Source organism: Pleurodeles waltl, chromosome 3_1, assembly GCF_031143425.1.
Source record: "Pleurodeles waltl isolate 20211129_DDA chromosome 3_1, aPleWal1.hap1.20221129, whole genome shotgun sequence".
NCBI lineage: Eukaryota > Metazoa > Chordata > Amphibia > Caudata > Salamandridae > Pleurodeles > Pleurodeles waltl.
The window spans coordinates 1,461,201,941-1,461,219,341 of record NC_090440.1 but is presented as its reverse complement, the minus strand read 5'-3'; the positions used below and the strand labels follow the sequence as shown (position 1 = coordinate 1,461,219,341).

The window sequence follows — 17,401 nt, the reverse complement described above, 5'->3', positions numbered from 1 at the left end:
GATGAATGTATGAGGTGTATATGGGGTGATGGATGTGTGTCAGGGAGATAAGTATTAGTTGAGATGACTGGAAGAGGTAATATGTGTGGTGGAGTGAAATGTGGGGATTGTATGGTTGTGTGTAATTGGTGAGCAGAGGGGAAGAGTGTGTGTAGATGATGTGTTTGAAGGCAGGGTTTTGGCATTGTTATGAGTTCAGGCGGTCTGTGTGAAGCGAACAGCGGATAGTGTTTTTGGTTTGTATGTGTAGAGAGTGTGTATCTGGGAGACTGAAACTGAGAGAATTGTATGTTGTAGTTTTGTATTGTGTGGGCGGTGGCAGGTAGTGTTAGTGGGAGGGGATAGAGTAGTGTTTGCTGTGAGTATGAAGGTGTTTGACTGTAGTAGTTGTGGGGGGTATGTGTATATGTGTTGTATGTAGGGTATTGTGTTGGGTGGTGGGGCAATGCAATATGTCTGTGGTCAGTTTGTGATGCATGAGTTGGATGTCTTTGCAGATAATGTGTTTGCATGTTGAGGGATGTGTTGGGGTAGAAACCATTCCTGGTGAAATATGAATTGGGCAGCATTTCTGGCCCTAGTCCCTAGTCCCTACCTGTCCCGAACAGGCCCAAACAGGCCTGAATCCTAGCCTTTTATAGCCCTACTGGCCAATAAGAAGCTGGTCCTAACCCTAGCCAATCCGATTTTAAACCCTGATTTAGCCAATTAATGGGAGACCCAGCCCTAATCACCAGTCACAGCCCTATTTCCTGACCCCCAATCACAGCCCCAGCCCTAGAACCAACAGCCAATAAGGATCCTAGCCCTATCCACCAATCACAGCCCTAGAACCAACAGCCAATCAGAATCCCAGCCCTATCCACCAATCACAGCCCTAGAACCAACAGCCAATCAGAATCCCAGCCCTATCCACCAATCACAGCCCTAGAACCAACAGCCAATCAGAATTAAGTAGGTGGCGCAATCAGTGCTGCAGGACCATGAGTAGCATTACATTTACAGGCCCTGGGTACATGTAGTGCACTTTACTAGGGACTTATAAGTAAGTTAAATATGCCAATGAGTATGTCCCAATTCTACCATGTTTTAAGGAGGGAGCATAAACACTTAAGCACTGGTTAGCAGTGGTAAACCTGCACATAGTCCTAAAGCCAACAAAAATGAAGTCAGAAGAAATAGGAGGAGAAATGCAAAAAGTTTGGGGGTAACAATGCAAAAAGAGCCCTTTCCAACAGCACTGATATGTATGAATGTTTTGCAACTGAAATACGGTCACAAACATTAATATTTTACTGACACCCAATGTACATTACTACTAAAAAATAAAAATTACACTTTTAATTCTTTTGTTTAAACACATCTCATCTTCCTTTGAGGAAAACTGGTTGCATTTAATGAACACACATACTTTACTTAAAAGTAGTCACAAACAAGGTGGTCTGTTGACCTCAGCAATCTACCATTCCTGTGATGGCTGCAATTTCTTGTGGGTCACAATTTGCAACCTACCTTATTAATATTCATGAGGTAGGTTGATTTGGGACCCACTACGAATCGGAAATTTGCAAAACGACGTATTAGTACAGAAACTTTCCAAATTACCACAGTGGACACAAAAATACTGGTCACAACTTCCTACAAGTTTTGTGTGACCAGTTCTACCTACATCTGGCCCCTCATTGCTACACTCTTGAATATCTATTTTAGGTAACTCGGATTTAGGTTTTCACTACACAAGTGACCTACTTAGCAGATGCATACAGGTTTGACCATGGTATGTTTCAGGCGTTATGTCTCCTTGGAGAAGAGAAGTAAGATGACGAGCTTCAGTTCCACAACGAAAACAATTTTCGCTTTCGCTCACAGCACTAGCACGAAGCACGTATACCAACGAGGGCAGATGGCAAACAACAGCGACTGAGGAGTGACTAACAGTCCAAGGACAGATGGGAGGAAGTAGAAAGTGGGAAATCAAGTGTAATAAGCCGGTAGGAGGAACATAAGCAGAATCTAATCAGCCAAACAAACAACTACAGTCGGATGTGTTTTTTTCTCAAAGTATCTTGCTTGTAACAGTGTGAAGGTTCAGTATGCATGGGGAGAATGTGCAGTCCTTTTAAGTTCAGAGCATAGTACCTGGAACTGAAAAGAAGAATCTTGTTTCTTCTACCCCTCCCACCCCACAAATCTTTGTATCTTAATGTGCAACGCTTTCTTGGAGCTGCTGTTCCTCTTTCCGACTGTGTTACGCGACGCCTAGCTCGTTTTCACAACACAGATTAGAAAAGGTTTGCACATTAAGAGGTGATTTTTTTCAATTATTAATGAATCGTTAAAACCAAATAATATGTGTTTATATATCAAACTGTTACATTTTGCTGTGTAGATCTTAAAATCTAAAGATAATGTAGACACGCTGATGTTTTTCATTCTTTGGAAGACGGCGTTCTATTAGTCTACTTTTTAAAGGATAATGGTCATGGAAGCCATTTTAGGTTCAATTTGAAGTAGGAAGTGGTTCAATTAGCAAAGCAGTTCCTGGCTAGTGATGTTTATGAAGTCGAAGATAAGTAACAAATTAGGATCAAAAAGGATTCCTGAATATTGGACCTGTATGTTGATTTAGTGAGAAGCGAACTGTTGGTGAAGAGGACATTGGCTGTGGGAAACTTGGGGATGTCAAAAAGTTGTTTTGCGCTGTTGAGGCAAAACCAGTTGGTAAATATATTTCTTAAAGAGGGTTGAGACAGGTGGTACGTTTATCCATATCCTGAGAGCACATGATTTGGAGGACTAACAGTGTGATGTGTGCAAATCATATAGGTGTGACCTACGTAGCCCGCTAAGTTCCCATAAGTCGGTGGTAACAGACAACTTAAGTGATTTGTTGTAATGATGCAGCTCAGGTGTGTATCATATGTTCCCAAAACTATGATTTGGGAAACATTACTAAAGGAGGATGTGGCCCAGAGGTGTGTGAAAATTACATTTTGGCCAACAAAGCCAAATAACATACTGTTAGTGCAAAGCCAGATGTGCAAATAAGTTAATCACCAATCATACTAACAGAACTGTACCAAGCCTAGTTTCTCCTTATCAGAATATTGATAATCCAGCAGGATCATAACTGTTAGACATCTCATTAACAGTCTTCCCTTTATGTCTTACACCCTCTTATGCTTAATATGAGCTGAAGACATGATAAAAACAACTGCTCCAGTAATATCCAGCTTTACTGCGACTTGCAAAATTCTGACTGAGACTGATTCTCTGACTACAAGCACGGTTTTGAATTTTGAAGGAGGTTCAGTTCTATCTTGATCTTTATCTGAGACGCCTGAGATTTTCGGACTAGCGATATGTGATGAGCAAGGCATTCAAGAGCACAGGCTCAATAAGGGTGTGGAACAGAGAGGAAGGTATGAGAGGAAAATATATCTTCATCTATTGAGGCAAATCAATTTCACCAATTATGATAAAAAAACAGTGGTATTGTAAAAATTGACATAAAATTTCATTTGTACAATTATCAACTTTTGGATCATATTCAATCTCATGCGTCCTTGGCACGCTCTACCCATATCAGATAGACTACTGGATCTCCATCACCAAGTTCTGTGCAAGCACAATCCTGAATCTGCCAATCTGTATGTGTCTATGAGTCTATTCTCCCTACGATAGAGTGCTGAGACAGATTATTAGATCTAGGGTAAGGCTTATTCATACCTTCTGCTTGTACATAAGCATAAGAACATAGAGTTGGGATCTGATCTGACGTGAAGAAGGCTTGAGACCTGGTGTGGCTATTGTACGGGTGGAAACACATTGGCACCTGGCAGGATTATGGAGGCATATTTTCGCGATTTCATTTGATTTTCATTTTTTTATTCTACCCTCCGTTTACACGAAGGTAGATTTAACACCCTGTATCTGTTTATCCAGGATCATTTATATTTAACTCCCTCATACTGAGGTCAAGACTGCCCATTCATATTCAGTGATGTTATTTCTCTTGCAGCATGATGATAATTGATGAATTTGTTGACTATTGTATTTTATGCATGGTCTGTATATAGCAAGAAGGATGAGGGGTAACGAAATACCTCTTTCTCTCTTATTGTGGTATATCATCCTGGTACCCTTGACAGGCACATATCATTCGTAACAGTGTCCTTTGAGCTAGCGTGTTTGCCTTTTGACCGTTACGAGGTGCCATACATGTCAGCACTAAAAAATAATAAGACAAATAAATTACAGTGACTGCATGATTTTCAAATTTTTAAAAAAACGCTATAATCTGAATGCAACATCTTTTAAGTTTTACTTAATGTATTAAAATGTATTTCTTTCGTAAACTGATAGTGTTTCATGTCACCTCACAGAGCGCAGAGGGGTGGAGGAAGATAGACTTCAGTCTGATCAGTGTTCATTGGAAAGCAACTCTAAAAAGTTCCATTCCCCAGACATTTTCGAACTGGTTGTGGTTGGTTCTGCTCTCAGGTTGAGATCAATCCACAGTTTGGGATCTGGAGCATGTACTGTCAGGAATTTCAGTGGCATGGAAGTTGTTGTTTGATGAAGTTTTCAGCAGCTGATCATGGGGTACCAGTTTTGGCATAGTTTGATCCGAGTTTCTTCAGGTATTTGAGGCCTAGACACAGGTGGTTTTGCAAGTGGCGCCGAAAATTTACTTCTTGCCTCCAGTTCAGAATAGATTGGCTTTCAAACAACACAACATATTTTGAACAGGTTTTTAATGCTTTACTAATAGAAATGTTTTACCCTTTGATCATAAAAACATGTAGGACCATTTATTAATCAGCACTGCAGGCAGCTAGGCTGTCAGCTCATGGTTGATAGGCGACTCACACAGTAAAGAATTGCTCTGTTGCCACATTCACTTTCAGGTTGTTGAGCATACAATGAACTGGATCACTTACTGTATATTTTTCAAAATATAATTCTACCCATTACAGTGATATTGCTGTTTTTTGTTGTGGGTAATAGCTCAACCACTCTGTTGTCGGAAGACATTACAATTATAATATGCCTCTTAAACCCAGTTTTACTAGGAAACATACTAAATTAGATCAAAATATAATTTGTCCTATAAACCCAGGCAAAAAATACTTTATGTCAACGTGCAGACGAGCGGATATCAGATACAGAATAGGCTAGCAATACAGGCGCAGCCAGTAAAAGGGAAACCCCTGGAAGCCAGAAACTCTCAGGGGCCGAATTTGCACGGCACCCTCGACCCGTCAGGCTGGCAGCAGTGAGCTTGGCACTGGCAGAAGCATTTGTAGCGCTCAAGATACAGCTAGGCATAATGTATGGAATGTGAGCTTTGAGAATGCAGATGTGCAGCTGGAAAATCTCCTTGTGCGACAGGCTTTCTACATTTATGCTAGGAAGAAGAAGTTAAAGGGAAGATGCGCACAAGTTGCGGTGTGAGACTGAGTGGCCCACGGTCAATAGCTCAGATTAATGAAACCTTGCTGACTGACAGAATGGTTATTATCAGCGGGTGATTGACTGCCACAGAGTTACGTGCTCCCAGCCGAAGGCAAGGGGGCATAACCAATGAGATATCAATACCTGTCCTGCTTCTGACAATTCCTTCCCGTTAGAAAGGAGATTAGCGAACTACCACAGCTGCAGGCGACCCACAAGGGTAAATTATCTGCAGGAAATCACGCTCTGTTCTCCCAGAAGATGAGTTTCCTGACTGGGCAATAGTACCTAACAATTCTTGGCCTATTCCTTTCCCAAAGGTGCTTAGAAACGGCTTGATAGGCACCATGCTCTAAACAGAACAACATTCAGCAGTGAGGTAGATGCCTTTGTCCTTGACTGGTCTCATCAGTTTCAATTAGTTTCTTGGGGTAGTGCGAGATCGCAAAGATTTTCCTCAGTGGCCTTCATTATTTCTTCCGAAGGTTTTCAAACTTCACAATTGTCGGAAAAAAAAAAAATAAGAAAACAATTATGCCTACGTAAGTTGTACAGAAACACAATCTCAGAAAAAAACACCTTAAGTGTGGAAGTTATGTGCCAAATGGTTTTTGTGGAAAATCTCTTCCGTCAAAATGTTTTGTTACAAAAATCTTAAGCAACATCATAACACAACATCGAAAAGGAGAGAGGGCGAAGGTCCAAAGAGTGTTCAGTTATACCTTAACTTTTCTTCTCCACTTTGGCCATCCGTACTTCTCTTTTATCTTAACTTTTCTCTTTCACTCTCTCATACCTTAACTTTTCTTCGCTACTTTGCGATTACCACAAGTCGGGGATAGCGGAGCTGATGCAGTAGAGGGTAGGGACCCTTGACACAGTAAGTAATAGTATTTTGAGGGATTTGATTACGCATATCATGAGAGACAGAGAATGTTATCCTGATAAATTGTTAATTTAATACTTTTTCTATTAAACATCACAGAGTTTGACTACAGGGCCAACCCCCATACCTCTTGCCCCCGTGGGATTATACTTTCTATCACGTTAGGGCGGACTGACTTTACTAGCTTTTGCTAACATAGAAGAATGCCATGGATTTGTATGTAAAATTAATAACACAGCATAATATGCTGTTATGGATGAAGTCTCCTCCAGAGTGGGACGAGTTGAGACTTGAGATGCAGCAGCCTGGCAGATATTGCAGGACGTTTGCAGATGATGCCTATTCGAGTTGCACGATACAAACATGACACAGGCACTGACAGCTTTAGTTATGTGATGGCACACTTGTACACAAGATTGGTGCATGCCACACTGTGAGCAGCCACATAGTGAAACAAGATATGGTTTATGCACTATAAGCCAAATCATAATATATCTGAAAGTACGATTTTCTCCTTTTCAGGTCGGGCCAAATTTGACAAGTATTACATTGCCAGTGCACAAATCCCACATTGGATTTCTGTCCAAAATGGAGGGAAGAGGAACAAAGTAGGGATAAGACATGCCATCTATGTCGCCGGGTAGATTACATTTTACAGCATATTATATGCATCTGCCCGCCATGGCAACTCAGAGAAGAGGTTTACTGAAAAAAGACTTCAATAACCTAGGGATTAGGTTGTGCAGATCTGCACTGATGAAGTCACTGGACCCAGGAAACATAATGTTGAACATTAGACCGACACAGTTCATTAACATTTTTTAAGTCGCTCATCAAGGTCGATGTATTCTTATAAGTGTGATAGATGAGTGGCAGATGATGCCCCGATAAGATAATGTGTATGTATCTACACCTGACAGGCTGCTAGGGTCCTCGACTGTTCATGGGCTCCTATCCCGCCAGGTTGATTATCAGCTGGCACCTTTTATTCATCTTCTGGCTCAATATCAACCCCTTTGGGTAAATTTGCACATTGTATGCCAGTGTTCTTATATCAGTGTCAATATTCCCATACCTTATGCTATATCCATCTTGTAAGCCGATATCACACCATCTGTTTGCGGCCCAAATATTAGCACCTTGTTTGTGTATAAAAATACCGTCTAGGTTGTTTGCCAATTTATGTGACAGTTTTTTTTTATTTAGCTGCCATGAGAAAATGGCCCATTCTGGGCCTATTGAATCCAGCATCAATGGATACTGCCTAACTGAGAGCCAGTGCTTTACAAAGTGCACTATATGCTCTGTTTGCACATGCTGAAACATTGGAACTGACTTACACATGTTTATAATTTTAATCATTGTTCTGTATTTTCATTCTTTGCACAAACTTGCACACTATTTAGGACTGTACGCCACCTTTACATTTTAAGCTTTGTTGGCACATTTGCCACCTCTGTGAGAATTTGCTCAGTGTTTAGGCTGTGTGCCAGCGCAAATGGGTTGTCCAACTGAGATTTAACATTGCACAATTTTCACTTTATGCGTCATGAGCGAAAGTTGCATAATTTGCACTAAGTGCGTAATTTGCACGTATGAAACATTGGGTTGGACCGCCACATGTGTATAATTTTATCTCTGTTTTTACCTAGGTATTTGCTGGTCAGTTATCACTGTCCTCTGTGCAAATCTGCCCACTATTCAGGCTGCAGGTCAGCTTCACATTTCAAGTTTTGTTGGCGCCATTGGCACCTCTGAGTGATCCTCATATTGTATAGGTTATGTACCAGTTCCATTGGATAATGCTAGTATCTCACAGTCATGCCAGTCACCAATTAAAAGCCCATTAATCCCGGGTTGATGAGTGTCGACTAAATGAGAACAATGCCAGCACATGTGTACATTGGAACCAACCTGTCTATGTTTGACAATTTCATCTTGAATGCATTTATTTATTTATGTTTTGTTTTTATTTTTGATGTTTATGGCTTTATTGACTAAAAAACAAATATTACTACTCCTACCACTGTACTGAAACTGAGCTTTGTTCCAGGTGTCAGTGAGTTTAAAGGTGGGGGACAAGCCTATGTATGGAGGAATCAGGATCTAGAGCAAATAGAAGAATGATGGAAATTAAATTAGGCAAGATAAGAAAAATAAAATAGAGCTTATTGGTCAGAGGAGTAAGTCAGGCAGTGGAGAGGGACAGAGAAGAAAGCAGTGTGTCTAAGCCAATATTTTGAAGGGTAACAATGAGTGCATTGATACTCGAAACAGCCATAAAAAGATGATTATAAGAATGAGAAATAAATACTTACCAGTGAGACATGGAAGAGATTTTCACATAACAGACTCCACCCATTGGTAGGCACTGACATGAGACCATTTTCGTATAGCTTCCAGGGCCTGCAGCACAGTTCTCTCTCAAAGCTTTCTTCAGAACACTAGCAGTAAATGGCTTCTTTCTGCAGTCCAAGTCTTGACTGTCATCTGCTTCATAGTCTCTCCCACAGGGGACTGTAAGATATAAGAAAATCTTCACTTCCATTAGTGCATCACTCCTGGGTATCTCTGTGCATTTTTCTGGTATTTGTTTGCATAACACTGCTGTGCTCTACTTGTGTTACCTTATACATTAAAACATTAGGACAAAACAAGTTCAAACACAGAAATGACAGCGCTCTTTGTATAAGCTGTATTACAAATTGATTACTGTTGGGCTCTGGTCCCTTCTGCAGGATCACCCCAGAAATTTGCCTTCCCTTGCTGAACCCGTTTTTGTTGGATTTTAGGACTCTGTGCACTTTGCCCCTGATATTCATGGGTAAAGTGGTTGTGCTTTCTCCCTTACACATGGTAAAACTGTCCCACACCTGATTGGTACATTTAATATATTATAAGGCCCTTATAAATGGTACTACATGTATCAATCAATCAATCTATTTATAAAGCGCACTACATACCCGTGCGGGTTTCAAGGCGCTAGGGGAGAGGGGGTGCTGTTACTATTCAAAGAGCCAGGTCATAAGGTGTCTTCTGAAGGTGAGCAGGTCCTGGATCTGTCTTAGGTCAGACGGGAGGGTGTTCCAGGTCTTGGTGGCAAGGTAGGATAAAGATCTGCCGCCGGAGGATCTGCGCCGGATGAGGGGGATGGAGGCGAGGGCGAGGTTGGCGGAGCGGAGTTACCGGGTGGGGGTGTAGAAGCTGAGTCTGTTGTTCAGGTAGGCTGGTCCGGTGTTGTGAAGTGCTTTGTGTGCGTGGGTGAGGAGTTTGAAGGTGATCCTCTTGTCGACGGGGAGCCAGTGTAGGTTTCTCAGGTGGGGGGTGATGTGGCTGTGGCAGGGGATGCTGAGGATGAGTCGGGCGGAGGCGTTTTGGATGCATTGAAGGCGTTGCAGGTGTTTGAACGGGATGCCTGCGTAGAGTACGTTGCCGTAGTCGAGCCTGCTGCTGACGAGGGCCTGAGTTACTGTTTTTCTTGTTTCGGTTGGGATCCATTTGTAGATTCTGCAAAGCATGCAGAGGGTGTTGTAGCAAGAGGAGGAGATGGCGTTGACTTGTTTTGACATGGAGAGGGATGAGTCGAGGATGAAGCCGAGGTTACGTGCGTGGTCGGTTGGTGTCGGGGGGTACCCTGCAAGGCTGGCCACCACGAGTTGTCCCAGGCGGAGGGGGTGGGCCCAAGGATGAGAACCTCCATTTTGTCCAAGTTCAGTTTCAGCCGGCTACTTCTCATCCAGTCGGCGACGGCCTTCATGCCTCGGGAGGTTGGTTTTGGCGGTGTGTGGGTCCTTGGTGAGGGAGAAGATGAGTTGGGTGTCGTCGGCGTAGGAGATGATGTTGAGGTTGTGTTGACGGGCCACTTGTGCAAGGGGGGCCATGTAGATGTTTAACAACGTCGGGCTGAAGGATGAGCCCCGGGAGTACGCCGCAGATGATGTTGGTGGCTTCGGATTGGAATGGGGGGAGGCGGACTCTCTGGATTCTTCCGGAGAGGAAGGATGTGGTCGAGTCGAGGGCTTGCTCTTGGATCCCTTCTTCGTGGAAGCGGATTTTCAGAGTGTGGTGGCAGACTGTGTCGAAGGCGGCCGACAGGTCTAGGAGGATGAGGGCTGATGTTTCTCCATTGTCAAGATGGCTTCTGATGTCGTCTGTAGCAGCGGGGAGGGCGGTCTCGGTGCTGTGGTTTCGTCTGAAGCCAGACTGGGAGGGGCCGAGGATGTTGTTGTCTTCGAGGTATCGGGTGAGTTGTGTGTTGACGATTTTCTCAATGACCTATGCCGGGAATGGGAGCAGGTAGATGGGCCGGAAGTTCTTCAGGTCTTTGGGGTCCGCCTTTGGTTTTTTGAGTAGGGTGTTGATTTCGGCGTGTTTCCAGCTTTCCGGGAATCTTGCTGTTTCGAAGGAGATGTTGATGACCTTCCGTAGGTGTGGTGCGATGGTTGTGTCTTCTTTGTTGAATATGTGGTGTGGGCAGGGGTCTGATGGTGATCCGGAGTGGATGGAGTTCATGGTCTTGCGAGTTTCGTCGTAGTTGATGCTGGTCCAGGAGGTCAGGTGGTTGGTGCGGGTGGAGTTCGTGGAGGGCGGGGCAGGCGTGTTAGAGATGGTAGGGGTGTTGAAGCTGTCGTGGATGTCAGCGATCTTTCGGTGGAAGGCGGTGGCTTGGGCGTCGCACAGTTCTTGGGAGGGGGGATGTCGTTGACAGTGTCGCTGGGGCTGGAGAGCTCCTTCACAATGTTGAAAAGTTCTTTGCAGTCGTGAGCATTGTTTTCCAGGTGAGTTTTGAAGGAGGGTCTTTTTGCTAGCCTGAGGAGTTGGTGATGGCTGCGTGTGGCGTCCTTGAGTGCTATGTGGTTGTTGGGTGTGCGTTCGTGGAGCCATTTTTGCTTGAGTTTACGGCAGTTGTGTTTGGAGACTTGGAGGTCGTTGGTGAACCAGGTGGCTTTTTTGTTAGTTTGGTTGTTGGAGGGTTTCTTGAGTGGTGCGAGGCAGTTGGCGCAGTCGTTGATCCATAGCCTGAGGTTGTGGGCGGCAATGTCAGGGTCGGCGGGGGTCGGTGGGTGGTTTCTGGGCTAGGGCGTTGGTCAACTGATCTTCGGTGACTTTGCTCCAGCGTCGACGGGGTGGTTGTTCGGTGAGGTGGTGTTTGGTTTGTTTCTTGAAGGTGAAATGGATGCAGTGGTGGTCGGTCCAGTAGAGTTCGGTGGTGCGATTGAAGGTGACGTGGTCGCTTGTGGAGCAGATGGGGTCTAGAGTGTGTTCGGCTGTGTGGGTGGGTGCGTTGACAAGCTGTCTGAGGCTGAGGTGGGCGAGGTTGTCGATCAGGGTGGTGGAGTTGATGTCGTTATTGTTTTCGAGGTGAAAGTTCAGGTCCCCGAGGAGGATGTAGTCCATGGAGGCGAGTGCGTGGGTGCTGGCAAGGTCGGCGATGGCGTTGCTGAATAGTGCCCTGGGTCCAGGAGGTCTATAGATGAGTGTTCCTCTGTGGGTAGTGTTGGGGTCGGTGTGGATTTGAAAGTGAAGGAGTTCGGCAGAGCTGAGGGAGTCGTCGAGGTGGGTCTTGACTTCGAGGGTGGCCTTGTGGACGATGGCTATGACTCCTCCGGTTCTGTTGGTGCGGTCTCTGCTGGAGATCTTGTACTCGTCTGGGGTGGCTATGGTGATGTCAGGAACTGAGGAGTCGCTCCACCAGGTTTCCGTTAGGAAGGCTACATCCGGGGTGGTGGAGTCGAGCAGGTCCCAGAGCTCGATGGCGTGCTTGCGTGCGGAGCGAGTGTTGAGGAGTATGCAGCAGAGGTAGTTGGTCTTGGTCCTGGGAGGTTTATGGGTTCTGATGCAGGTGAAGCTGCAGTTGTGGCAGGAGAAAGGTCCGTGTGTGCTTTTTGGAGTGGCCTGGAAGCAGGTGGTGTTTCGGCCAGTGTTGAGTGCGAGGAGGGTGCAGGCGTCGTAGTGGAGGCTGGTGATGTGGCTGTTGCGGGGTCCAGGGGTTCTGGCGCTAGGCACGGTCCAGGCGCGAACGGGCGCAGACGGGCTTGCCTCTGGCGCGACTCTGGCACGCCAGTGGCGCGACCGCGATAAAGAAGGGAGGGGGAGGGAGTAGCAGCTGGGAGGTGGGAGGCACGGGCGAATGGGGGCGCGTGGGTGGGGGGAGCGGGAGAGAGCGAGAAAAAAGGCGCAGAACTTGAAAAAGTGAAAGAGGGCAAAGGCCCAAAAGTTTAAAAAAAGTGAAAGAGGCAAAGAGTGAAAAAGCCGAGAAAGCAGAAAAAGCAGAAAAGGCAGAAAAAGACAGACAGAGTGGAAAAACCAGAGAAAAACACTCTAGCGGATCGGGCCCAGGAGGGCCTCGATCCCTAGAAGCAGCGAGGGCGGGGAGGGGGAGACACGGGCATGGCTCGATGGTCCTGTGCACGCGGGGAGTGTATTACCTGGCCAAAACATGTACCTAGGGCCTGTAAATTAAATGCTACTTGTGGGATGCAGTACTCCTTGTGTCTCCCACTGAAGTAGCACTGAAAAACCTGTCTCAGGCCTGCCACTGCAGCCTGTATTACAGTTTTCATCTGTCATTTCGCCCTTGCCAGGTATACCTTTTTCCAGGCCTAAACCCTCCTTTTTAATACTTATAAGTAACCCCTAAGCTAGGCTCTAATTGCTCATAAGGCAGGTTGCATTGTATGAAAAAAGCAGGACATGTGGGGTTAAGTTTTACATTTCCTGACAGTGAAAACCTCCTAAAGTCGTTTTTCATTATTGTAAGGTTGTCTCTCCCATTGACTTACACTGTGTTAACTTATTACACTTAAGTGAGTCTTGGACCAGACAGAGGAATGTTATTTCCACTCAAATTAATTGTAATTTAAAATCGTATTTAATGGTGAAGTCAGAGTTTGAGTAACTATTGTGCATTTCTACCTTTGTCCAGGGTTACATGACAGTGGATGGCTGTTCTGTTGTGGGTTGTGTATTCTTTCCAGACATGGGGCATAGGTGTGAAGGGAGTTCCCCCCCTTACAGGATGACTGAGGAGGAGATGTACCCTGTCCTGATTGCACTTCAAAAGGAGGGGATGAACTGAACTGAAGCAGTTTTGGTGGCATGTGAAGGAATTCTCCCATACAAAGGGTGGCATCAGGTATACAAGTGGGACCTTCCCAGTCTCTCATCAGAAAACCCCTTGGACCTGTGGAAGATTAAAAAATTAGAAGAAGGACTGCCCTGCTGTCTGAAGGAGGAAGACTACAACTGCTTACCCTGAACCCAGGCTCCCCAGAAGAGACTCCAAGATCATTTGGCTGACCTCTTTTTGAGCTATAGGGACACAACAAGCTCCAGAGGCCTCCTTGCAACAGGCCAGCTGAACACAACACTTGGACCTGCCTGCACCTGCCTGAGCCCTGCTGCTGACCTCTGCTGAAATGAGTCCTGATCCCCAAAAGGAGCCCCCATGCCATGAACCCTTGGCTGGCATCAGAGTGTACTCCTCCCATACTCCAGGTGAAAAATACAGACTTTTGGGCTCCTCCCAAACAGGACATACACTCTTTGCACTGAACAATGACCATTTGCAAAGATCACCATCACAGAGCTCCAGCGAGACCTGCACTTCGCACCAACAGTGACCACCCACCATGACCACCAAAGTGAGGTTCCAGCAAGACCTGAACTTTGCACTGACAGCAACAGCCCACAATGACTGCAAATCTGAAGCTTCAGCAATGACTGCTCTTCGCTTCAACTCAGCGACTGCCTGCAACGCCGACCTGCTTCTCACTATGATAATGACTTCCTCACAGTTCCTGACAGAGCAAACAGAGCTTGATGTGCTGCCTTGAAAACGCAACTCTTCAGAGGGACAAATCTGGTTCTTATATTCGACCTGCGCTCCATCGTGGTTGGCCTTAACTTTTGACTTTATTCCAGACCAGTACCAGATAACCACAATTATCGCTTTGCGTTTTTTGGGGATGTTCGTACTGAAAACCGTAAACATTCAAAACTTTGGTTCTACTGATTAGAGTTTTGTCATTTTTGTGTACTTTTATTTATTAAAAGTTACTCTATTTTTCTAAATAGGTTTGGGATTTTTCTTTTGTTATGTTTTCACTTTATTAATGTTCGAGTGCTCCATAAATATTTTACACAATTGCCTATAAATTAAGTCTGACTGCTTTTGCACAAAGCCACCAGAGGGTTGAACATGTCACCTGACAAGGATTTTGGCTATTATTTGAATGGGGCTTTCAACCCTCTCAAATAAAAACCTAATTTCTCACATTCACTAAGAGTCAAGTTTGTGTTTTTAACATTATAGTGCTTAAGAGGTTTTATTACTTACTATCCTCGCTCTGATGTCTTTCAAACAGTGGTAGTTGATTAACCGCAAGTAGGGTGGGTGAAAAATTTCACTCTGCCGGTGGAGTTCGCAGAGTTTTGGCCACTGGCCTCTCCAGTTGGAGCGGATAGTTCCGGCAAAACTTTGCCAACCTCTGCGTGGTGGAGGTTTTTTCACACATGAGGCTCGGCAACGTTAAGTTGGTGGGCATGAGCGAGAATTTGTATCCTCGAGTGCAATTTTTGGGCACGAGAATGCCCCCGTTGAGATTAGTCAATGCGGGTGGTCGCAGCAGGTCAAGACCATTTCTGTTGGGAAAGCTGCTACCCAAATGTAAAATCTATTCAAGTGGCAGAAAGAATCAGTACCCTCTGGCATGCCACATGGTGCAGTTTGCATTGATTTTACAGCATAGAATAGGCTCCTGGCACATGCTCAAAATCAGCACAAGTAGAATGATGTGTCCAAGGTGCTCACGAAACTCTGCAGAATCTTGAGGAGTTTTTTATGTAACTCCCAGAATTATGTGGAGTGAAACCCCATGAGGTCTGCCCAGGCCTAACAGCAAGGTGAACTTTGCATGACTCACCTACTAATGAGGTCAAAGGTAATTTGAGTTCTTTTATACATGATAGGCCTGCTTTACAGTTTGAAGGACAGTGCTTTTTCCCAGTGTGTGGGGATCATTATTTTTTTCTATCTGTTACCAACACATTTTTCCTGGTGATGATGAACCAAAAACAAACCATCACACTGTCCACTCTAACCAGGGCTGGAAATGTAGTGCCTTTCTTCTGACAATCCCTACTGCGCCAGGCCATTGAAGGAAGCTTTCCGGTGATGGAGTCTAACGGGGGCTCCGTCGACAGAAACATGAAGGTCCACCTATCTGTAAATGAGGTGGGCAGACATAGGATTTGGCGGACAGGGTACTCTGTCACATTTTAAATCAGGCCCTTTATATTTTTCTATTTATTTTAAGCTTTTGTGTAGTGCTGCTGTTTAGAAAGGCATTACCACTCTTTTAATGAAACAGTAGACATTATAGAAGGCAATAAGAAATGAGTGCATGGAGCAGTTATGTACATTTTATAAACATTAAAATACAAGAATATGGGAGTAAGCAACTGCATAAAATCCATATAAACAAATCAGAAATTGTGATATAAATCCTAATTAAAGATCAATACAACAGAGGTATGCTTCTGATTAGCTCAGATGTCATCTAAAAAGATGGGGGTGTCAAAACTTTCATGAGGGACATAAGATTTGACTGAGTTCCTAAAGCACATTGGAAGAGTGTTGCAGAGGCTTGTTGCATCACTGGGGCAGGATCTACTCAGCGCAAAAGGCATTTGGAATTTAGAGAATCTTAACTGTAGAGTCTTCGCTCCTGAAGTCTTGTTGTTCACCAGCTATGATGAGATGTTTTAGATAAGGTGAGTTTTCCAGCAAACGGGTCTTGTGTGTTAGCATGTTAATTTTAAATGTAATTCCGAATGTCAATTGGTAGCTAGTGTTGATATTTTAAGGCTGGTGTAATGTGATCATATGTTCTCTTATTAAAGATGAGGAAGGCTGTAGAATCTTGCAAAGCTTTAACTGAGCTGAGAGAAGATAGGTACAACAACCAAGATGCCATTTCCATAGTCAAGTTGCAATCCTTTTGTAATATGGCAGCTCCTTTGAAATGGTCAGAAATGAGGTAGTGCTTAATTTTTTTAGTCAAAGCAGAAAATGATGTCTGATTGGGCAATCCTGTTGATAAGGGTAACAATGATGAGGTTTGTCAATGATGAAGCCCAGTGGACTTACTGTGGTGGTAAAGAGATGTACCAAAGGCATCTATACTAAGTTGAATGAGAAAGCTGGGATCAAGTTTGTTTTTGATCTTGGTATGAGGAAGAAAAACTGTGTTTTTTTGCATTTCAATATTAACAAACTAGTTTGACGACCACTGCAGGTTTAAAAGACAGACTCGGAGGATAAGGATGTCCTAAATGGATCATGTCTTCTAGTCGAGTTGTCTGTCACTTGAATACTGTTGAATGGCAACACCAGAGCACATCATTAGAGAGCTGAGGAGTTCAAGATGTAAATTAAGCATTATCTGAAACTGGGAAGAAGTGCAGGAAAAAGGAGACCCTGGGAAATATCTTGATATAGGGGAGTATGAAGGAGGAAGAAATGGGATTTGTTCAGAAGAACCAGGGTAGAGGGCAAAGTACATGGTTGTGCTGAGTTATGCAGGTAACAGTTTGAACAGAGCAGGACTCACTAGGGGAAGAAAGTCAAGAAGCTTAAGAGACAATGGTAAGGAATAGATAATGGTGAAAACGTACAGATAAACCAAACAGGTAATAAATGCAAACCCTAAGTTAAATTCACATGGATCTCCCTTGGACTCTCCACTGTCATAAGAAAAAATGTGAAAGAAAAACTAAATGACGGTGTTGAGGGGTCAGGTATAATGACGCTGCCTTATTGCTAGTTCTTGCATTGATCTTACACTAGCCATCAAAAATACATGGTTAACAAAGACCAACTTGACAGGTCTATTTTTTATTGGTAGCATTTTATTGAATTGTTTTTTAAAGAACATAGCCAAGCTTGAATGCAGATCCTACCACACCTTGGTGCTACAATACAAAAATACAGTGTACGGGTTAACACAGAAACCATGCACCCATATTTCACATTTGCAAAACAGGTAACAACAAACC

At 44.2% G+C, this 17,401-nt stretch overlaps 1 protein-coding gene across 1 annotated transcript in view; it reads left to right on the top strand.

The window, feature by feature from the left end:
* The window catches only part of TMEM163 (transmembrane protein 163), an 884,981-nt gene that overhangs the window by 266,389 nt on the left and 601,191 nt on the right, over positions 1-17,401 (top strand). The gene's annotated exons all lie outside the window — the stretch shown is intronic.